General features: G+C 48.0%; 1 protein-coding gene across 9 annotated transcripts in view; it reads right to left on the bottom strand.

Annotated features, from left to right (window-relative positions):
- Dlg5 (discs large MAGUK scaffold protein 5) overlaps positions 1-24685 on the bottom strand; it is a 115826-nt gene that overhangs the window by 76108 nt on the left and 15033 nt on the right. Inside the window, exon 1 of one of the 9 annotated variants that reach the window (XM_074079278.1) lies at positions 1195-2449. The exons of the other annotated variants lie outside the window; for them this stretch is intronic. The gene's annotated coding sequence lies outside the window, so the exon portion shown is untranslated. Of the gene's footprint in view, positions 1-1194; positions 2450-24685 lie in introns of those variants that run through there. 9 annotated transcript variants of the gene reach the window in all.

The raw sequence follows: 24685 nt of genomic DNA on the forward strand, positions 1-24685 counted from the left end.
CCAGTAGGCATGTCTGTCCTGGAATTAACTCCTGACAAGCTCCAGCAGTCACAGGTGGCAAGGCGTGCTCTCTGAAAGGCACCTGACTCCACCAGCTCTGGCGCCAGTCTGGACTCAGTTCCCACCATTCAGCCAGTGGAGAACCGCCACCTCCCTGGAGTTCTGGCCCATGTGCCTGGCAGAGTCTACTGCCCTCCACTGTACTGGGTTCATGCCTGCCACTGACCTACTCACCGTGTGACTCTGAGCAAGCTGCCACTTTCTGTGCCTCTCTCTCATTTACAAGATCAGAGGAGTACCAGGACATGAGGACTTGGCAAGAACAGAGGGGCAAAGGCCTTTGACCAGCGGGGCATACTGCAAGCCATCCATAACCCCACTAATCAGCCTCCTGAGTAAGGCCAGGCACAGAGCAGCCCCACAGTGTGAGCTGGATTCAACACAATCCCCAGCCTTCTCTGGGACTTCTGGGAGGCTCCCGGGCATAAAGATTTTTATCCAGTACCTCATGTGCTGCCTGTTAAAACTTTCAGTAGCTAACACCTCTTTCCAGCCTGTCATGAATGCGCTTCCATACCTAAATGTAGCCTTGTCCTTCGAATTCTTCTCCTGCAGGCTAGTGAGGTTTCCTCCTCCCTTCCACCATTCTGCCCCACCACAGCCAACTCTAAGCCAGCCACAGCAAGAGAAATGGGATGACAGTACTCTGCACAGGATACTTCCCATTGGTTGGTACGTCTGTTCCTGGGAAACACAGTGCCAACTTGTTCACCAAATGCTTACTGAATGCTGGATTAGGTGGTCCCGGGCTGCAGCAGAGAATAAGACCAAATCCCTGCCGTCATGGAGCTCAAGTGAGCAGGGGAGGGGGAAAAGGAAAGAAGTATAAGCTGCATCAGGAAACAAGTGTTATGAGGAAAAATACATGTTCAGACCCCAGTCCCCCCAAAAAAAAGAAAAGAAAAATATAGCAAGGTAAGAATGGCAGGTGACTAGTGTGGTGTGGAGTGGTGGTTCTTTGTAGCACAGTGACCATGGTAGGTCTCTCTGGGGAGGTCACATGTGAGAAGAGACTTGAAGAAAGCACTGAATGCTGGAGGAAGATCATTCCAAGTTGAGGGAAAAGGAGTATAAAAGCCATCTTTCCCAATTGCGGGAAGAAAGGCAAGCATAAGAAAGATGGGTTCCAGTTACCTCTTTACATCTCAGTTGCCAGCCTCATCCTCTGGTCCTGGCTTCAACTTCTCAGATCTGTCACTCCCCCAGCTACTGACTTTCCAGGTCCCCCCAGGGAAGTCCGGTACAATCTCTGAAACAATCTCAATCCTGGGTCTTCAGAAGGCAGTAAGAAATGAAATAAGCCAATGAAGTTTCTAGAACTCATTCTTGATTCTGATGCTTAAATTAAATGCAAAAGAACCACAAACCATATTCCACCCATTGTCCCCTTAATGCCATGTCATCCCCCAAAATGGCCACATTCCATTAATCTTGGTTCAAGGTAAGCTGAAGAGTCAGCCAGAGGAATTGACAGCTCAGGAGCATGGCTTGAGCAGGAAGGCAGACAAGACACCTAGGCTGGACAGGTCAGGAACATTCTGGCACAAAATCAACTTAAATACCACTGCCCACCAAGGCAACGTAACCTGGGTCCCCCAGAACAGCAACCAGGGCTGGTTTGTGGGGAACCCCTTGTTCACTACAATGCCCCTGCTGAGTTTGAGTTCACAAGAACTCCTGACACAGGGTGACAGGCACAATGTGACTGCACACTGGAAGACCACAGATCAGACCCACATGGACCTGGGCTCTACTCTGGTATGGTCACCCCCTGATGGGTGACCAGGGGACAAAAACTTTTTATGAGCCTCAGTTTTTCATCTGCACTCTAGGGTTCAAAGTCTACAGTCTATAGCACAGGTGACAGTTTCAAGCAAGTGAAATACTAGATATAGAAAGTGCTTCATAACTAACAAATGATGACTCAAACCTTCTTAGGCAGCCAGGTTTCTCCCTGTGAGTCTTTCCTGGTCTTCTTCCTCCCCCTACTCACTATTAGCCATTTCTCTTTCAGTAACTCCTTCTCTCCTTATTCAAAACACAAAAACACCACACACACACACACACACACACATACACACACAGAAAATGAATTAAAAAGCTAGCACTTTCCTCCATCTCTCTCCATTATAGGTCCTCAGGTAGGTTCCTGCCTGTGAGAAAGCCCCAGTTGCGTGGCCCTGGAATTCTAGAAAACCTAATGTTTACAAGCAGAGACCTTGGTTTCCCCACCTTGGAAATGAAGGGTTTGGAATAGATCAGAAATGGCAAAGGTACATCTGGAAGACCCAGCAGGCCTTGGAACTCTTGCCTGAAGCACTGTGCTCAGAAAGCATAAGACTCATCAGGAAAGGAGCCTATAATAGATTAGTGATGTCTCCCATGGGCAAGACAGAGAAGCGTACATCCCCTCTGCAATGGGTGATTTCTACACTCCAGAAACAGTATTTTATGGTACTCAGTGCTCAATTGCTAACAGGAATTTAACTCTAAAATTGAAATCCAAAATCTGTTTCGCCAAAATTCTTTAAATGACCGGGACTGAATAGTCCTGCAAGGAAAAATAAAAGGACAACTATCTTTATGTAAATTCTTTTTTTGAGGCCCTGAGAAAAAAAAGTCAAAGAAGGGTTTGACCCATCATAGGGGCTCTGGGAGGCTCTGCCCAAAACAGATGATTTTCCAATTCAATGTGTCCCCTTGGATAAGGTGACACCATATGAACAGAATCACCCCATTTACATAGCACATGGTATGGATTCTGCAAACAGCAGGTACAAAGAGTCCATTCCTAAAACTGCAGAAACCTTTTATGATGTTTTGCACAAAGGACAGATGTACATTCAACAGCAGAAATCCACTTAGGTTCCAAATGTTCTTTGCCCCACTCACAGCAGGGGCAAGGAGCTTCTAGGTGAATGCTGGGTGGTGGACCCCTGCATCAACATGCTTAGACAGGGAGAGCACCTTATCCAGCTGCCCGACCCCAACAAAGCAAGACACAGCTGGAGCATCCTCTCCCGAAAACCCAAAGCGAAGCTACCATCACATTCCAGGCTCACCCTGATTATCTCAGCGAATCCAAGGGCTCTCATTTGCCTATAGCTCAAGCACATGGCCAATGGCATCCTCCAACACTCAGAAGACAGACCCTCACTCTTCCTTCAAAAGCAGAAAGAAGAGTGCCCCCCACATCCCATCCCAGACAAACTTTGGTCACACAATGCTTCAGATTGCCCTAAGTCAACCACAGGAAAGGGAAGGGGACCAGAGAAGCATTTCAAATACACAAAAGAATATGAGCTATCTTTCACACATGGGCAGCCCTTAGGAGAGAAAAGCCACCTTGAGTAACAAGAGAAAATATTTCTCTATCATGCTATTTTGCATGAGTAAAAACTAAAATCCATATATACAACCACAGAAGACAGCAAATGAAACCAAAGTGCACAAACCCGAAATACCCGAGTGTCCTTGCAACTCGATCCTGCTGGCCATCTGTGTGTAGCCTGTACTGCAAACAGGCCCAGTCTCCTCCCAAGGGGATCAGGACCCCTGCCTGCATCAGCATACCTGCTATCCCAGCCTTTGTACAAGACAAACACTCAGCTAAGGCCTGAAGAGGAAGGGTTATATCCATGCTTTCTCAGCAGACTTCAGGCTCTCAGAGCCTAGGGGGCTCCTGTACCACCCACCCTGACATTCTGCAGATGTCCAGAGGAAGCCCAGCTGAGCCTCTGACTCTTCCATGGACAGGGTATGGAAAGAAGTGTGAAGGGAGCACTCTACAGCAAAGGCAGGAGCGTTGGTCCCTCCGGGAAAAGAAACTCCCCTAGGTCAGCACCCAGATACCCTTTGCCAGCTGTGGGAATGGTAGAGGAAGGACAGTCATTACAGCTTCTGGCCAATGGCTCCCAACCTGTCCATTCACCAGAATCACCCAAGCTGCTCTTTTTTACTATTATTATTGTTGTTGTTGTTAATACTATTACTTCTTCCTCCCCACCCCCAAGTACTGAGGTTTGAATTCAGGGTCTCACACTTGCTAGGCAGGTGTTCTACCCATTAAGCCATGTCCCCAGCCTAAGTACTTCATGCCTCCCCATCAAGCAATTGAACCCCAGTCTCCCACATGACAGGCAGGGATACTCACCACTATATTAATGAGGAACCACACCACACTGCTCTTTAGAAATGCTGAGTTTGGGACTCCTTAATTTTTAACATGGTGTTTAACAATGCTGATAAGCAGGCCAGGTTGGGAATCCCACTGGGCCTGAACATGCAGCTTGTCCTTCCTGCCCTCAGACCTAAATCCTACACTGACCATTCACCAGAAGTGCCTGGCCTCCCAAGGCCAACTACAGGGCCCTCATGACTACAGGATCATGTAAGAATAGTGACAGTGGACTGGAGAAGTGGCTCAAGTGTAGAGTGCCTGCCTAGCAAGCACAAGGTCCTGAGTTTATTCTCCAGTAGTACCAAAATAATAATAAATTTAAATTAAATAGAATGGAATAAAAATTTAAATTAAACAACAAACAAAAATTTGCTGTGCTCCCAAGGGGACCTCAGCCCCATGAAGCCCCAGGCCTTGCTCCATCCTTGGGAAGCAGCAGTCTCTGTGGGATGGAGTATACTCTATTTCTTGCCAGGCTCACACCTATAATCCTAAACTACTTAGAAGACTGAGATCAGAAGAACTGTGGTTTGAGGACAGCCCAAGCAAATAGTTCAAGAGATCCCTATCTCTAAAATAACAAGAGCAAAACGGACTGAAGTGTGGCTCAAGCAGTAAAGTGCCTGCTTTGCAAGCACAAAGCCCTGAGTTCAAACCTAGACCCACCAAAAAAAAAAAAAAAAAAAGAAGAAGAAGAAGAATAGTGATAGTGATGTTATGGGCTGAACTGTGATCCAAAAAAATTCTTATGTTGAAGCCCTAATCCCAAGTATATCAAGAGAATATGACTACAGAATATGACCTTATTTGAAGATCAAGTCTTTGAAGATGTGATTAAATGAAAACAAGGCTGTTAGAGCAGGCCCTAATCCATCATGACTGGTGTCCTTATAAGGAGAAGAGTTTAGGGCACAAACACATAGAGGGGAAGATCCTTCATGTGAGTCACAGGGAGAAGATGGCTACCAGTAAACCAAGAGAGAGGAGACACCAATCCTGCCATCTTGGACTTCTAGCCCCTAGAACTACAAGACAAGAGATCTGCTTTTTTGTTGTTGTTGTTGTTTGGGATTTTTTTGGGTTTTGGCAGTATAGGGTTTGAACTCAGGGCCTCACACTTAGTAGATAGGCACTCTACCTCTTGAGCTATGCCTCCAGTCCTAGATGTTTGTTATTTAAGCCAGTAGGCTATGGCACTTTGTTATGGTAGCCCTAGCAAACCAACATAGTGACCAGCACTCGCCCACTAACCAGTTATGCCAGGCTCTGTGCAGCTCTTCCTAATAGACACCATCCATAGCAACAGCCATAAAACACCATCAAGTACAGACATTAGCTTAAGGCTCACACTGCCCTAGGGAGACAGGGATTGCTACTGGCCCCATTTTGCAGACATGAACCCTAAGGCTCTGAGAGATTCATGAAGTAGCCAATATCACTTAACTATACAGGAATGACCAGAGGTACCATCTCCAAGTCCTGAGCCTGAGTGCTGAGCTGCCTCTATTGCCTAAGCCCCAGCCCATCATTCCCTCCACCGATAGGCTAATCCCCCACACCACAGCTCCCTCCCCCGCTAGGCATCCAGTCATTGCCCACCTGATAAGCACTGGGTGAGACTACCTGCCTTCCCTCCCTCCCTCAGGCACCCAGCAGATTCTTTCAGGGAACCCAGGCTCTCTACTGTGTATAGCTCTAGTCTCTTTTCTTTCCTTTTAATATGCATTGTATTGCTTTGGTAATCAGAAAAGAAAAATCATTAAGGAAAATTAAGCTAACACAGTTAATACTGAGTCTTCAGCCTGTGTGCAAAGAAATAAGTGATCAAAAGGAATATATTTGGAAAGACTGCTAAGAACAAAAAGCAAAAAAAACCACAAGTTTCCCTTGCCAATATCCCATCAGCTGAGATGAGATAAGGGACTCATGGGGCAGAAGTAAGGCTGCTGGGTCCAGTAAGCCCAGCCAGACCATCTCCAGAAAACATCTATTTTTAAAAGCACGTTCCATTTCATCACATTTCAGAAAAACAAAGAGACCTCAAGGGGCAGACAGACAGGCTCCACAGTGACATGCATTGTGTGTGCTTGCCGCAACAGCAGTCACCCAGAGCCAACCTGCGATTCTCACCCGGAAAATTCAGATCTCTCATGGCAGATGGGGGTCCAACATCCAGCCACCATCCGCATCAGACCAACAATGTGCCAATTTTCATATTTCCTAGGGCCTGCAGGGTTCCTGGCTTCTTAGCTTAATGGGAACTGTCAGATAGGATTTTGTGCAAACACACATTGTCCTCAGGAGCAAACATTCTGAGTCTACAACTTGCTCTTTCATTTTCCGAGAGCTTTTTGTTTGTGGTGACTACATCAAAGATGAGCCGGGCGGTGGGGAGGGCGGTAGGGAGCACCAGGACAGAGAAAATGAAAAGCACAGAACAGCCCAGTGAATGTTGAATGGAGGCAAAAATGCAGGAGGGGCCACTGCTCAGCCTCCTGTCCTGGGGGCCTCTGTGGGAAGAAACAGCTCTTCCCCTCCTCCCACAGTCCCTGTGTTAGCACACTCTCCCTCAGGATGACCCCAAGGTCTTGGAGAGGGAAGTGGCACTAAAGAATGTACAAAAAACCATGACAGAGGACAGCAGAAGTCCAAATGAATAGGGCGAGATAAAGAGGAGTATTACTAATATTCATTAGGCAGAGCACTGGCCAGTTTTAGTTAATGACACTTATTCTTCTGGAGCCATTTTAAAGGGCCACTTTTTCATTCTAGGACCATTCACTGGCACTTCCTAAAATAGTCTCAAAAGACAGATAAGGAATGTGCCCAAACCCATTTCTAGGTCGTCACTGCATGTCAGGCAAATGGAATTCTGAGGCAAGGACATCTTGAGGACCATCCTAATCCATTAATAAACACATCTTCTTCCTAAGCTGTGGGGGAGAGGGGGGGACCTAAACCAAGTTCTTGAGGTGTGTGGTCTTTTGTAGTGTGTGATGTTGGAAGTGAGGGGCGTTTGTTGGGGGGAATGATGAAGATACCCCTTCAAGAAACAAGGAGAGTTGCCAAAATTGAAACATTCAAGTCTGCAAAAGTCTCAGTTCCCTGGGTGTTTGTATTTCAAGGGAACAAGGTTAAACACCTGGACAGAAATAAGGTTCATAGCCCACAGGTAACCAACCTCCCAGGCCCAGGCAACCAGGAATTAATGACCTCTCTTGATACATGCTAGAAGACAGTCTTCACTAGAAACAGAAAGCGGACAAGAGTCTGTGCAACTCTGTGCCCTACAACATCAAGAAAAATGCGATCTGTTCTAGACCCCCACACTGTTCCAAGCAAGCTGCCCTGAGGCCAGCCACCTCACCCAGGTTAAGAGTGCCCTCTGTCCATGCTTATCACAAAGGCCACTTGTTTCCCATGAGTGCCCAGAGCAGTGGCGGAACCAGTTGGCCGACTAAGTGGCTGTGGTTCTGGTGGATGGGTGGTGACCAGGTTGCACTGTGACCTCAGCAGATAATTAGCACAGCAGTATTGAGTTACCAAGCTTCAGCAGGTTACCTGCTAGGCAGGAGACTGGGAAGGATTCTGCTTCTAGACCTGAGAAGGGTCAGGCAGGGTCAGTCACAGGCTATGTCATCTCTGTCCTGACTCTGCACATTAAGCACCACATGAATGAGCTGGTCAGGTCTTGGGATGGGGGGGCTATAGCCATCCTAGGGGTTGTTTGGAAATGTGTGCGAATGGGTGTGGTTGACACAGTGATGGAGATGGGGCCTACTGGCTCTTGTGGGTTGAGACTGGAGATGAATATCCTAAAAGTGCAGAGGATTCAAAAGCCAACAGCATCCGCTAAGACCCTTGAGAGGCAGGTCTGTTCATTCTAGGTGTTTTAACCACACCTGAACCACTGAATTCAGCATAAAGCCACAACAAACATGGCAGGCAGGAAGGAACCAAGAGTCAAAAGGAAAAAAAAAAAAATCTGGAACATACTACTGTCTTACATGCCCAAATGGTAAAAGGAAGAGTGAAGCAAAAACCAATATACAACAGCTAGCAAGCAGTTTCCCAAAGTGGGATGCCCCCAACCAGTACTGACAGTGACCTGCGGCAAGACAACTACCCACACGGACGCCAAGATGTCTTCAGCTGACAGGAACTCATGACTGTGAGATACCATCAGCTGCCAATGTCCATCTGTCTTACTTCCAACCCTTCATGCTCATCACTTCCTCTCTACCATGACCATCTCAACTATTTCATCCATCTCCCAACGCACCTTGGGTCTCTAGCATCCCAGCTCTGCCTCCTCCCACCATGGGCGAGGAATGCAATCTCTCTCTGCTCTTCTGCCTCCCCATCTATGATGATTCAGAGAGGAGGACGTGAAGAACTACACTTTGCAGTTAAATGTCTGTCTCAAGGTAGATCTGGAACAGTCACTCTCTGCTATTGGACCCTCAGTGAGCAACACCTCCAGAGAGCACTTCCCAGGGCCTCACTCTGTGCCCTCTCTGAGCTCACAGCATCCCCAGCTCTTCTCTCCAGCAGCAGAATGCACCCTGTCTTCGCCGCCTTACCTAGCTTTCCAGGGTCTCCCCTGGCTAGGTCCAGAGCTGCTCTTCTATCACTCAAGCCTCCAGCCAGGCCAAAGTGCTCCGTTCTCCCTGCCCTTGCTTGCCTTGCTTCTACTCCCACCATTGCCACCACTACTACCCCACCTTAGCCAGCCCTCCAGGCCCAGCTCAGAGGTGACCTTTTCAAGGAAACTTTCCAGGTGCCTACATGAGAATTACCTGCTCTCCTATCACCCTGCATGTGCCTCCACATGGTTCTGACTGACATCTACCAGACCTGCTTCGCCCAAGCCTGGGGACCAGAGTAGCCTTGTGGGCATGTGGCCTCTACATTCTCGTGAGGATCCCCCCACTTCTGGCTTCATGCCCTGCTGCTGCTGCCTTGAAGTTCTTGATGATTCGGGAGCAAGGGCTCTCACTTTCATTTGGCACTGGGTTTGAAAACTGTGGCCACAGTTCTGCTGAGAACTTCTCAATGAAGGGGCAGTGGGCTATCTCCACATCCCACAGCAGTGCTTGTGACACAGCCTGGACTCAATGAAGGAGGGAAGGAAGTAAGTCTCCAAGTGTCTGCTCTGTGAGCAGCCACCACTTCAGGCAGTTCATTTCTATGCTGGTAGGCTCAGCCCTCTCTCTCCCTCACACACACAGATACAGAGAGAAGGCAAGAGAGCAACAGATCAGCTCATGTTGTTTGCCAAATCTACCTTTGGTCTGGCTACATATCACTCCCATAAGACACGGTAAGAGGGTCACCAGGACTCCGTGGAAGTGAAACAGCTCAGTGCTCAAACTGGAGGAGTCCTGCCCGCCCCCCAGCCCCCGCCACACACACCTCAGCACAGCTCCAACATGGAGGCACACTGACTTAGGGGCATCCTGTCTCTGCCACATTTTGACTGTATGACTTCAACCAAGTCCCCTCGCATGGCCCAGACAGGAGGAGGCCCTCATGAGACAGGGCCCCTCCTTCCCTGGTCCCTCCTTAAGCCTGGCTTCCTGTAGGGTGGCTCCTTACCACAGGTCCACAGCAACCACCTCACCCTGCCCTCCCAGTCTTTTATTTGTGGTGTCCACAAGTCCCAGACAGATAAACCCCCGGACCAGAAGAGGCCTCAGGAACCAGGGACAGTGACAGCTTCTGGGGAACACCGCAACTAATACAATGACACGCAATCCTGCACCAGTGGCTGCAGCACACATGCCCTCAATCACTGCCTTCCCCATGACCTACAGCAGCACTGGAACACGGCCACAAGCCAAGCCAACCTGTGGTGAAAACCACTCCCTGGCCATGTAAAACAAGTAGTTGGCCCATCAGAGAATGAGGAACTGCTTACAAAAAGGTAAATACACAGAACACAACCAGCTCCTCCTTCCCCCTCTGATTCGGGAGCACCTTCAACACTAAATATCGGCTGATGCTGGATATATACCAACCTCCAAGTGAACACTGTAACCATAGAGAGTCACAGGACATAAGGAAGAAAGATCCCAAAATCAAGTAGCCCACTGCACACATCTGACAGATGGGTTCCACCAGGGTGCTGCCTACCTCTGGGCTTAGACACTGCACCTGTGCATTAGATTGCCACTGAATGTTTACAGCCATAGCCTACTACAGGCTGTGAGTTCCCAGTCACTATAAGGGCTCCTTATTTAGCTCTGCAGTTCCAGACTCTCTCCCAGGGCCCTGCAATGAGCAGGTTCCCAATACAGAGCTACTGCATTTTGAAGCAACATGTTGTACATGATAAATACATACAATTTTGTCAATTTTTTAAAAATTAATTACGAAATTGGAGCTGGAGTCTAGTTCAGTGGTAGAGCATATACTTAGCACTGTTTCGTTGTTTGTCGTTTGAGATAAATAAAAATATAAGTACACAGTGTGGGAGTTTTGGGGATTTTTTTTGTTTTTACCTTTATTTATTTTTGGTAGTGCTGGGGTTTGAATTCAGGGCCTCACACCTGCTAGGCAAGTGCTCTACCAGCCCTATTTTGTTGGGTTTTTTGAGATAGGGTCTGGCAAACTATTTGCCCGGGCTGCTTTCCTCCTGATCTCTGCCAGTTCCTCCTGACCTTGGCTTCCCAAAGTAGCTAGGATTACAGGTGTAAGCCACCGGCACCCAGCTACTAAATGGTGTAGAATGACTCACAGAGGCAGCCACATGGCAAAAGGCAAACCTGGAACTGTGGCTTCCTACTTTCCTCTCAGACTAGACACAGCAATGCTGGATGACTGAGTGAAAGAAAGAATCTCAGAATGGCAAGACCAGTGTTTTGTGCTGCAGGGACCAGGCACCCACCAAAGGACCAGATCTAGCTCTACCTCTGATACTTGCATGCTAGCCATGTGGTCAGCTGGGCTGCCCCTCTGTAAGCCTCAGTTTCTTCCATTCTCAATTGGAAAACAAGCCTCATCTTGCCTACCTGCCAGTATTAGGACCAGGAAGGAGAGAGAAGGAAATGTAAATGTGCACTGAAGGCCTAACACAGGCTCTCAATTAAGTAGGACTGTTGGGGGACAAAGGGATTCCCCCAAGGATCCCCCAATAATGTCTCCTCATCCTTCAACTCACTTATTCCTCACTACTCCAGTTGGGTAGTGAGAACAGACACTCCAGACACCCAGACTTGTCAGCCCCACTTTTGATGGGAAAACAAGGGCAGCATCTGTCTTCATTGACCCAGGAGAACCAGGTGCTCACTCCTGCTCAAACAAGGCACCCAAGGAGGCAGCTCCAGAAGTCCCTGGCCCTGGCCAGCAGTGCTGGCGAGCCAGTGTCTCACTGGGTAGCAATGCCCACAGCCACTCACTAGATACCACACAGAAGCATCAGCTGTGAACTGTCCCATACTTTGGGGCTAAAGGACAGGAAGCTCAGAAGGAGCAGGAAAAAGGAACAAAAAATAAGCACACTCCACAGAGTTTTCCAATTCTACCTGGAGGAAACAGTACTAATATTACTACCTTGAAGGTACATGAGGGGATGGCTTGCACCCCTTCCCTGGAGCAGAGTCCCCTCTCCATTCCCCACTGCTTTGCCTGTCCCCAATGTAGCCATATTGGATCCTTCCACAGATGGGATGACTCTTTCTGTCCCTCAAGAAACCAGAGCAAGTGGTCAAAACCCCAGCCACCAATCAAGGGCCTCGTACAGGAAATTGTAGGGTGGTGCAGAACTGCCAGGTCCAAGCAGTGTCCAGGGCCTGATAGTCCAAGGACTCCATCACCTACTTGGAATCTGGATCCCAGCCTATGTGGTGGGGGAGCTGTGTGCACACACAGAATCAGTGTGATGGCTGCCAAGGTGGTCTGGATCTCAGTGGCCAAGTGCCTGACTGGGGGGCCCAGCACACACAGCGAATAGCTGTGCAACTTGGAGCATGTCTCCAAGGCACTCTGTGCCTCCTCTGTGCCCATTCTCCTCCCCCACAGCAGGGGGAGGATAAAGTACCATCTCCCAGGACTGCTGTGTGTGAAGTGGAAATGAAATCACACTTGGCCCAATCCTTGCCACACTGTAAAAGCTCCATTTCCCCCCACCACAATGTAAAGAGGGCTGCCTCTGGGATTCAGGTGCCTTTTTTTTTTCTCTTCTTGATTAACTGAATTTTCTACATCCTTTATTGTCAGCAAAGAATAAAGGTTCTAGTTATTTATTTATTTTTGAGGTGGTATAGGAAGAGCAATTCAAAATTCCAAGTAGCCTTTTCCTCCAAATACAGAGGACTGAAACATCCCTCTCACTGCAGGTTCCTTTTTTTTTTTTTTTTTTTTTTGGTGCTGGGGACCGAACTCAGGGCCTGGCACTTGCCAGGCAAGCACTCTTCCACTGAGCTAAGTCTCCAAACCCTGCAGGTTCCTTTTGAGGGACTGCCTTTTTGTAGGCTTCTACAAGCCAAGGCAGGAGGCCTATTCTGCTCCTTGGCTCCCAAAGGCCCCTCTTCCACCCCTGCCCATCCAGAAAGACTCTAGACTCACCTCCTGTAAGGAGGAGTGCTGGCTCAGCATTTACCTCCCTCCGTAAAAATACAGCCTTTGCTTACCCTGCCCTCCACAAGCAGGCTATGGCCCACCCAAGAGGCCTTTCAGTGTCTGCCTGTTCCCACCTTCCCCCTCCCCCAGCTGGATGGGGCTCTCAAGGCAGATCCACAGGCCTTCCTCTCTACTTTGACAGCCCTTCCTTGCTCCACTTCTTTTCCTAGGTCAGGGAAGCAGCCCCACAGTAGGTATGCACTCCAGACACAATGAGGGACTGAACCCAGCCTGACCCGGTCCCATCAAGGCTCATTCTGTGGGCTCCTCCAAGGGCCCACAGCAGGCCCCAGCTAACAGACCTGACTGGCCTCTGCCCTCCACTGCACCACCCTCTGCTCACATTCACCTCCTCCTCCCCCACTATCTCCTGTCCTCCAGTAACCCTGGAAGGCCTAGCCCTCTGAAGGTATCCAGAGGTAAAGATATTGAAGTGGGAGGGAAAAGAAGATTTGAGCTTTGTAGAAGACATTACTAGCTTTTCTGTTTTAACCTCCAGACAACAGTACATTTGAACCCTGGGTACTTAAAAGAATTTAGCAGGATAGTTTAAAATGTCTAGGCTTGGAGGTGTCAGATTTCATAAACCAAAGAAATTCAGAACACATAAGCCAACCTCATCGCACGAATACTGGGAAAGTCTCTCAACTGTTCTGACCACAAACTCTGTAAAGAGAGGAGAGCAGATCTCCCAGGCCCAATCAAGTTCCAAGAATTCTAACATTGCCTGGGGTTGGGGGTGGGGATGTAAATAGCGTACAAGCAGCTATCTCATAATAATGTGCCCTAACAAAGCATGTTAATCATGGAAATCAACTTTATATTTCTTTTTTTCAAAATAACACTAATATAACAATCAAATGCCTGTTGTTTATTAGAGCCTTGATTAAAAAAAAATCTTATAAGGCATGCATAGGACAATAGAAAAGAGTGTTAGGAAGGACAATAAGGCTAGGGTTGTGGCTCAGTGGTAGAGCCTTGCCTAGCATGTGCAAGGCCCTGGGCTGGAGCTCCAGCACTGAAAAGAAAAACACAATACACTAAAGGATATTACTGTACCCAGGATGAGCTTCTTGGGAGTCACAACCCTATCACTCAGGCAGGGATGTGTCCTGGTTCAGCATACTTCAGTGTAACACACTCTTCAGGGCTTAGGAGTGAAGTGTCCTGAGGGCTACAGCTTACTTCCAAAGGGATCAGGAAAAAAAAAAGATACATGCATACATAAGAGAAAATTTCAAGGCCTACAGGGCAGGTACTGAGCCTGGTGAATCCAGGTGAAGAGTACACAAGTACTTACCATACCATCTTTTCGACCTTCCTAGAGATCGGAACATTTTCCAAAAAAAAAAGCCAGAGAGAACAAACAGTACCATTAAAAATACGTTTGAAACCATGTGGGGGCATACATCTATAATCACAGCACTAGGGATGCAAGAGGCAGGAATATTATACGTTGGATGTCAGCCTGGGCTACACAGCAAGACTCTGTGTCAAAAAATAAATAAATAAATGGAAGGACTGAATTAAAGTATGATATATTTGATATATTGTAAGAGGCCACAATGTACCCCCACCCAGCACAACAATAAAAAAAAGCCCTGAAAAACAGTACTACTGCCCAAATAGATTTTTAGAATAATTGCTGCTTCCATTAACTATTGATGTGAAAATAAACAAATAACATTGTATGAGAGCTGCTGTGTTTTATGAACTATCACATAAAGAAAAAAAATCTATTGTACCATTTCTTAGAAGTAGAATGGAAAATAAACCAAAAGTATGGGCTTTCCCCAAACAAGGGCCTATACAGAGAGGTAAGAGACACAGGGATAAGTTTGAAGGTATTCTATCAGAATGCTTTGCCCCCTTGCCTCTGGGTTACCGAACAGTGGTAGGACTTTCACCAGGGCCCTCCTCTCCATCTCCCCTCCCTATAGTATGGCCCTATGGCCTTCCATGGGACCCTTAAAAGTCCTGACTGGACTGGAGTATGGCTCAAGTGGAAGCACGCCTATCTAGCAGGTAGGAAGGAAGGAAAGAGGGAGGGAGGGAGGGAGGGAGGGAGGGAGGGAGGGAGGAAGGAAGGAAGGAAGGAAGGAAGGAAGGAAGGAAGGAAGGAAGGAAGGAAGGAAGGAAGGAAGGAAGGAAGGAAGGAAGAGTTCTGACTGCCCATTCAGGGTCCTGGAGCTTGTGGCCAACTAAACACAGCTTCAGGAAAGCTCTGGCCTCCAGGAAACCCCTTCAGGCTGAAGGACAAGAACCTTCCTTTTGCCTCCTTCACCAGTGTGGTGAGTGTGACAGACACAAGGCTGATCCTGCACTTCCCAGGCCACCCACCCTCTCCAAAGGCTCAGACCCTTTCCACAAGAAAACTCACCCTCACCACACGTTGACTCTGCAGTTTCCTATTTTACTTGGAGAAGAAGGGAAAAGGAAGCAAATCCTGCTAAGGTGCTTATTAGGATTTAGAAACCTCTCCAAGAGGCTGGTGACAAGAGGCAGGAGACAGAGTTGGTGGCACCATCTACAGATGGGTCTACCCACAGGTCACCAGGTAAGGGCATGGGGAGGTGTGGAGGATGGAGGGAGCAAATGTAGAGTTCCACAGAAGCAGGACTGGAGGATCCTACAGAGCACTGTGGGCTCAGTGTTAAAGCCAGCAAAGGTCTGCTTCTTCCTGCCAACAGAGTTATCTTTTAATCCGACCCCCGGATGACACCAGCTGGCACCAGAGCAGGAGCAGCTCCCCAGGGCACATGAGTCACAAGGCTAGGCCCTAGGTCTGTCCCTTCAGGCTGGGGCTTGCCCTGTGATCCTGAGGAAGTGGCCCCTACCCCTCTAAGGCCTGGCTCCAAACAGGCCTATGCGTGCCTGGGAGGGACAGGCAGGAGGTGAGGAAGTAGAAGAAGCTGTTGGGCTGTGTAGGCTCACTGAACACTGCATACAAAGATCTGAGCTGCATGCAGGGACAGGGAAGTTATCCTAGGCTCTTTCTCCTATGCACATGTGGTAAGCAGGTTTGCAACTCCAGAACAGCTGTTCTTGGCTGGCTGTGGCTGGCTGCCTGAGTATGAGGCAGGCTCAAAAGGCCAGAGTATCTTGACTGGCTGGTGAAAGGAAAGCATGGACTGCTCCCTAATACACTCTGAGCACTCAGGGGCCAGCTTGGAGCCCTGGGCTGCCTGCAGGGCTGACAGCTAAGGCCCCTGTGGTTATACAGGGTACAATTTTTGAGGTGCCATGAGCTACCCCTGACCTCAAGCAAGGGGCTCCAATACACTCTTCCAGAGGACTTTGAAGGGTTGTAGTGTTAAGGGGCTCCATTAGAAAGTCTTGAGGTTGACAGGGACTAAGGTAACATGTAACCTGTCTCCCTAGCAAGAAAGACACTGCCTCTCATTCTTGTAACAGGCAGGGCAGGTGGATATTTAGGCCTCCCAGGCTGGGATCTTACCACCTCTGGAACCAACAGTCCCATCATGGACTTCTACACCACCACAGCGCTCAGCCTTGTGGGTGAATGAAACCTACCAGGAGAAACTGGTGGCCCAAAACGCCAAACCTCAGAGCCCAGAGGCTGGTCAAATTCCCCAACCCAGTCTGGTGTGCATGCTCTTGGGATTCCAGCAGGAAAGGCAGAAACCCAGGTTCAATAGGTTAGGACTTGGGCAAGTGACTTAGCCTCTCTGTGCCTTAATTCCTGCATCAGTAAGATGGAGACAATACCAGACCTTCATCAAGGGTTTTTGGGAGGATGGGATGCAAGGGGCTGTGTACACATTCCCTGGCATCATAGAAAGTGGGCAATAAATTTCAGCTATGGCCCTGTCACACTAGCATGGCCTGTGTCCACAGAATCTGGACCAGCTTTCAGCTGTTGTTCTGGCAGACTCCTATTTAGTCTAGCTCTGCAGACTACCTCAAGAATAGCTGGCTCATGAAAGACACGTTTCAAACCCCAGCCTCTCCTTCAAAACCTCTGCCAGAGCACCAGCACTCCACCAACAGTCAGCAGAGCCTGACAAGGAATCCAGCAGCTCTTGATGAGAGGACTCTTCCTCTAGCCTGCTCTTGGTCCCACCGCCCTATACTGTAAGGCATCTTCCACAAGACCAGCAGTTGTCTTAAAACACACAAACACCCAAGCACAATGGCGAAGGGATATAATCTCATCGATCCTACCTCCACAACCTTCTATGGCTCCAGATGGCTTATTAGTCTCACCCCGGTGTTTAAAGGAAGGAAAAATGGAAAGGCAGGGTCAGTGACTTCTGAGAGCCACCTCGGGGCCTCTTCCACATCCTTCCAACACTGGCTGGGAGTTGACCCAGGCCATCTCATTCCTAGGACAGGTCTCAGCGGTTAAGAGGCAGAATCAGCTCCACTCTGCTGATCTGGACAGGAAGACGCCAGGGTGGAGTGGACCTGGGCCACAGTACCCAGTTCCAGCAGTGCATCAGCCGCAACATCCCCTTGGGGAACAGATGGAAAGATGAGCTCTTTTCTGACCCACTTCTCCCAGACCTCCTGGCCTAGCCCCATAGCCACCCATGAGCTCCTTCTCACCCTTGTGATGTCAATGACAGCCACAATAAGTCACACTCATGCATTTGTATCAGAGAGCACTTGACTGAGCAGAGCCACTCTGAAACTCCCAAATTACAGATGAGGAAAATGGCTAGAGAACTGGGTCCCAGGCTGGGCTCTCCCCAACGTTCCCCCTGACTTGTCCTAACGTCACAGCTCTATCCTAGATGAGAACAAATATAGTTGTGCACCCCCTTCTCAGACAGGCTCAGGCACTGAGCAAGTGTCAGCAACAATTCCCAAGCCTTAGAGATGCATGGCTCAAATGACAGAGCGCCTGCCTAGCAAGCATGAGGCCCTAAGTTCAAACCCCAGTACTGCCAAAAAACAAAAACAAAATCCCCAAGTGCTAGGGAGAGCTGAAGGTGTGCTCAGGCATAAAGTGCTTGCCTAGCATGCAGAGGCCCAGGGCTCCAACCCAAGCAGTGCAACAACAAAAGAGTAAAAAGGATCCTGGGACCGGCTCACCCCAGGTTCTGATTCAGAAGACCTGGCCATGACTTAAAGTCATCATCTTTCAGAAACTTACCAGGTATTTCTGAGAGGCCGGGTTCAAAGACTCCACCTAGAGAAACCCAGGAGTAACTCAGTCAGTGCATTGTCAGCCTGGCAGTCTGTATCAACAGTCCTAAAAACGACCATCCACTTTGACCCAACAGCACTACTCCAGGAGAAAAGTGTGAACAACTCTGTGCTTAAGGAAGTGCACTGTGACATGGTTTAAAAGGAACATGAGAACTCGCTAAAACTCCATCCAAAGAAAACTGGGGACATAAATCTTGACAGAGCAATATTGCACATGCATTAAAAATGAGCCCTTTCTTCATTCTTAAAAGAGAGAGAGAGAAAGGCTGGTGGAGTGCTCAAGTGGTAGAGCACCTTCCTAGCAAGTGTGAGTTCAAACTCTAGTACCGCAAAAAAAAAAAAAAGAAAAGAAAAGAAAAGCCAGGTGTGGTGGCTCATGCCAGCAAATTTCAGCAACTTGAGAAGAGGAGATTGGGAGGATAGACTTTTGAGGCTAGCCCAGCCAAAAAGTTTGTGAGACCCCCATCTCAATAAAAAAGCTGGGCATGGTGGGATGACAGGTGTCATCAAGAAGCCTAAGTAGGAGGATCATCGTCCTAGCTGGCCTGAGCAAAAAATGTAAGATTCTACCTGAAAAATAATTAGAGCAAAAAGGGCTGAGGGTGTGCCTCAAGTGGTAGAGCTGCTACAGCCCCTTTCTAGCATGCCCAAGGCCCCAAGTTCAAACCCCAATACCACAAAAAACAGAAAGAAAGCTTTATAAGCAAGTATCTCTGATTACTTGCAACTTATTTTCCTTTTCATCACCCACATTTGTTAAGTTCTCTAAAACAAACATGGTTAATTATATACAAACTGAGAATCCCTCATCAAAAAACCCAAAATCTAAAATGCTCCAAAATCCAAAACCTTTTTTAAGTGTTGGTGTTCAAAAAGTTTTATATTTTGGAGCATTTCCAACTTTGCATTGGGATTTTATATGTAAGTATTCCAAAATCTGAAACACGTCTGGTCCTAAGCAGTTGAGACAAAGGATTCTTAACCTATGTATATATTTTAATACATGCAATCTTTTCTTTTTAATCACTAGCACCAAACCTAAGGCCCCAAGTTCAAACCCCAGTTCTACCAAAAAAAAAAACAACTCACAGATGGTATCTGTTTCACCCAGGAACATGACCAAACTCCTTCCCTACCACACCCAAGGTTCTACTTGAATACTCCCAGCAAATGGCTGCTCACTCCCTCCCCTGAAGCACTAGGTCTGGCAGTGCCACATTTAAATCAAGAGCTGGTTCACCTTCTGCTCCCACAATCACCTGGATGACTATTAAAAACACTGTGTCCTCACTGCATCAACTGGCCAAGAACCACAGCTGCCCTCCCCTCCTCCAGGGGCCTTAACCAGTCCTGTTACAGCAGGGATAACTCTATACCAAGGCCATTTTTGGAGTGAGCAATCTGCCTGAGGGTGCCAGCTCAGTCCAGATCCACAGACGCCACAGGGCCAGAGGCTGAAGATGGGGCACTGCCAAGGCCCTTCCTCAAAGACAGCATGAAAGAAAACATGTTTCTTTCCTCCTTCTCATCTTATTTATTTTCGTTTATGCCCATCTCCCTTCCTACACCATAGATGCTCGTGTTTATCTTTGTCTCCATGCTCTTGGAAAATGGGTGGCGTTTTGTATTCTTAACTTACACAGCTGCACTGCGTCACTCATCTTGCTCTACTTCTACCATTTTCACTCAGCACTGTGCTTCGAGGTGCGTTGTATTGCCTGTCATGTGAGGGTCTCATTAAGTCACGTGGCACTGTCTCAGGACTGTAGGATCACACTCATGGTACCCATCTATGCTGCAGAGATGGACACCCCTACAGCACAGCAGTAAGCACCCTGGACCTTCCCCTCAGAACTCATTTGAGAACCTGGAAGAAAGGCCCAGGAGAGAGGCTGTGGGTAAGGCTTTGCTGAAGCCCTGGCAGCCACTCCAGCTGCACCAGCACAGATGAGAGTTTCCTCATCCCCATAGCTGCCACAACTGACATAATCCAACTTTCTAGCTTCCCCCCACCAGCCCCCAGGCTCCGAAGTGGAAAGGTTTGCAGCTTAGGGCTGTGTTCCCGTGTGACTTCTTACCAAATTTGCCAAAACCACACCTGCTAGGCGAACAGCAAGAAAGGCATTTGCCACAGGAGCATAAGAGGCATGAGATGGAAACAAGTGCTCATTAATAAAACATCTCCACCGTGAGACCTCACTGCCTTTTGAGTCCTCACAGGCTGCTGGAGCACAAACATCACACAAACTGCAGTTGATACCACAGGCTCCCACTGGTGAGGCATCTCCTAATGAGGCCAACTTCAGGGTGGGCAGCAATGGCTGTGACGTGTAGCTCAGAGCACATGCCACTCACCACGTGACCTGACAACACCTGAAGCAATCTATACCTGTTCAATGAGTCCCCACAAGGTCAAATTGCTCTAAAGGTCACTAAACGCTAATTCTCAATCTCCATGCTCACTCATCACAGACCAGGAACCAAGAACCAACCAAACAAGAGTTTGCAAGCCTGCATGCACTGAAGCCACAACCCTGAGTGTGCAATTGAGCTGGGGGAACATGAGCGTTTCTAACGATCATCTTGGTGATTATGAGAGCAAGAGGCGAACGAGCACTTGCTTTCAATGTGGCACTGTGAATGCACAGGTGCTGTGCTCCAGCCCCACTGTGGCATTTAGCCATGGGGCTGTGGCAATAACAACAATAAAGATAACAGCTGTGCTTACCTGTGCTTTCCTGTGCCAGGCAGTGCTCCCAACTTCACAAACAGTAACTCCTTCAATCCTCACAATACCAGGTCCTATCCCCATTTCACAAATGAAGAAACTGAGGCAAAGAGGAAAAGAAACTTGCCCTTGAATTAGTACCTTGGCTTAAGTTTACAGTCTCAACCATTCTACCAAAATGACTCCTAAGTAACTTGTGAATCTTCATTTCTAAGGCTGGATAAGGACACCTGAAGACTTGCTAGTGGGATCAAAGGAGAAAGGAAATACAAAAATACTAGACAAAGCATCCCATGTGGCACAAATGTCCACACCTGCACAGCACACACCACACAGGAGCATGTGACCATTCACCTGCACCACCCACCTACCGTTCCTACCAGCTGTGGAAGGGAGGTGGCATCATGGATCCCATTTGAAAGATGAGAACACTGAGGCCTGAAGAGGTGACAGGAGATGGCTGTGGTGATGAGGCTGGACAGTTGTGGTCACTCATTTCCCGTCAGCCACTCAACCACTCCCTTCTCCCCAGAGAGATCACCATTCAAGAATGCATCTCAAACTCCCCAGAGGAAACTCCGGTCTCTAAACAACCCAGGCATCACCCTCAGGCTTGAAATAGTAAAGAGGTGGTGTTCTGATCTGTCCACAATTCATAGAGAGCCAATCAGGCCCTCCAGGGAACCTGGGAAGACAAGTTGGTATCTTCACCCACCCCTTCCGGCCACCGCATCCTCCTTCACATAACACAGACCACCTTCAACCCATTCCCTCTCTGGCCCCAGAGAGAACGATCAGAAATCGCAGTCAGACCTGCCTATTTCTTCCACCAGCTGCAGCCAGGGGCTGGTGAGCCTGGCCTCATTCTTCCAGCTCTTAGTGCAGAAGTGGAAGCCCTGAAGTCCCTTATAGACAACTGTTCACGGAAGGATTCTCTCCCACATCTCCAACAACAATCTTTTGCCCTGAGCACTCCCTCCACCAGGCCTGCCTCCCTCTCTCCTCCTCTCTAGCACCCTCCAATCATGCACCTAGGCCAGTCCACTGTATATGCTCCTTCCTTAGGTCCCATAGTGGGAGCAATCTCTGCAGTACTGCTGAACACCTGCTCGTTCAAGTTTGAGCTTTCCAATGAGAAGATAACTTGCCAGGCAGTGGGGGTATGGAGGGAGCAGGACCCTTCTTCTGACTGACCTGAGAATCTTGTGGATTTTACACACAAAATCCTTGCCATGTGCTATAAATCACAAGATGGAAGGTGAGAAACAGATAGTCAATAAGCTATGATGATTATTTCCAGCATTTCTAAAAGCTCCAGAACAGACAGCAATTAAAAAGGAAAACCTTAGCCAGGCTTGGTGTCACATGCCTGAAAATCCAGCACGTGGGCAACTGAGGCAGGAAGATTGTAAGTTCAACACCAGTCTGGACTACACATCAAGACCTGTCTCAAAAACAAAAAATGGAAAACCTTTGGGGAACAACAGGATGTATACTCCAGCTACAAGAACAAATCTGTGTTCAGTACAGGTGTGTGGTGCTGTTCATAGATGATATGAGTGTCCCTGTCATCCTTGTGGGCTCAGAGAGCAGTGACCAGGACAGGCTGATAGATGGAGGGAGGGATGGAGAATTGGGCAGATATAATCTGGGTCTGATTCTGGATGGGCTCCACTCAAGTGGAATCAGACACAAACAGCCAACAGTGTGACCAGCTCCACTGAGTTTTCATGAGAAGCCTTAACATGGGGGAGGGTGGGGCAGAACGAGGCTACAAGGGACTTCTGGTCACTGTTTTGTTCCCTCTCCCTGGGCTCATAAAACAGAGGAGAGAAACATGACAAGATATGTAAAGGATGTCTGCCATTTCTATCGGAAATGAGGAGGAAAACAGGTGTGCGTACATTCACAGACAGCCCCTAAAAGCTAGGCTGCCACAGCCCCAGCTGCTGTTTTCAGGGGAGGGAATCAGAACTGGTTTTGTTTACTTCCTTGTTTTTTCCTGGAGCCAGTTCCTACTGAGGCTGGCCAGTAGGGTGGGCCCAATTCAGTGTCTCTATGGCCTTTATCCTCTTTTTTTTTTTTTTTTTTTTTTGGTACTGGGGTTTGAACTCAGGGGCTCACAATTGCTAGGCAGTTCATCTACCACTTGACCTACTCTGCCAGCTTTGTTTTGCATTGGGCATTTTTCAAGAGAGGGTCTCGTGAACTATTTGCTTGGGGCTGGCTTTGAACTCAATCCTCCTGATTTCTGTCTCCCCAGTAGCTAGGATTATAGAAGTGAGGAACCAGCACCCAGCATAAAAGGTTTTTACTCGAGGGCATCATTTTCCAGCTTGAACTTTGTCCTGTGACTAAGCACTAAGAAGTCATGGGAATCAGCACCGGGAGTTTTTGCTGTGTCACAAAAAGAAAGACACATGGAGATCCCTCCTGCCAAAGTCAGAACCATTCTCTGACTCAGCACTAAATTTAGATGTCATGTCCTATGTCTGCATCTAAAAAGCCCTGCCATGTGACAGGTGCTCAGAACATGCTGCTGAATGGACGGATGCTGTGATGCAAAGAGGAGGGGTGCCCCAGGTTCAGGACATAGAAATCTCCACATGGACTTTCACAGGAAGGCTTAGAGGACAGAACAAATGCAGGCTTTATAAAGAAACTGACAAGGACTCCAGAGCTTGCGCAGTCTGAGCAGCTGGCAGCCTCAGCAAGCTGCTGGACTCTTGAGACGACCCAATTTGTCCATCTGCAGAACATAAACACCAACTGCATGGGCTGAGAAAAGGTTTTGTTCGATGCTCAGGAATAAGAGACTGTAGTACAATTCTGTGAATGGGATGTCCTGTTATTTGCCTCACTGTAAAGGCTGGTACCAGCTAAGCCAGACCCAGATCAGGAAAAACCAGCCTAGTCTTCAAGTCTCCTCCACTCAGCCTGCTCCCAGTCTGAGAAAGAGTGTTTGGATCCTGTGTCCAGACTGCTCTTGGTCAAGTCATTCTGAATCCTTGGACTGCTGCTTCTCATTTGTACAATATGAATTTGGACTAAGGACAGGTCTCGTCCTATCCTTCAACAACTGTAGGCTGCTCAAGAAAAGTAAATAGGAAAAGCAAGTTCTGACCAGAGGAAAAGAAGAATGACTTGGAGTAGAACAGAAGTGGCCACAAATACTGAAAAGGTCACTATACTATGTTTTTAATTAAATTATTTTAAAGAACCACTTCTTATGCTAAAAGACATATAAAGTTAAGTTTCTTTCCATTTGTTTTGATACTTTTCACTCAGCATTGGCTGGGCAGACGTTCATGTTTGGACAGTAGACTGGCAACAGTCACATGAGGAAGATTCATTTAGAGATCCAGGGCCATCTTAAGGAGTCAGATAGGTAAGCGAAAGTAGACTGTGAGAAATGCCTCACCCATAAACACCCTGTGGGCAGAGAAAACTCACTCTGGCTTGTGCCAGCTACCAGCACAGCTACTCCAAGTTCAAGGCAATTGTCTCCAATGGCACTGCTTCCCACACAGACAGCTCACTGACCTACTACAGGCTGCATGGGGGGTAGGGGGTTGCGGAGAGGCTGGTTCACTCATCAACAACTAATGGCTCTCTTGTACAGCGTAGGATAGGGCCAACCAGTGACAAGATGATTTTCTCAAAAGCTCAAGAACAAATTTTCAAGAAAGGTAACCACTTCTCACAGTCAATGACTAGGCATTCCATACAGCCTTTACTCTATTCCTCCCTGCATCTCTGTCCTGGGTGTAGGAAGTGGTTTTTTATTAACCACACTAGGATCATTTGTAAAAGCATGGTTCATCCCAAAAGGAAACCTACAAAGGTAAACAGAGGAAGCAGATGAAGACAAGAGTCCACTGAAAACATGGCTGCCATCAACAGCAGCCTCTGGGACCAGC

The sequence above is a fragment of the Castor canadensis genome, chromosome 7, assembly GCF_047511655.1.
Source record: "Castor canadensis chromosome 7, mCasCan1.hap1v2, whole genome shotgun sequence".
Lineage (NCBI taxonomy): Eukaryota > Metazoa > Chordata > Mammalia > Rodentia > Castoridae > Castor > Castor canadensis.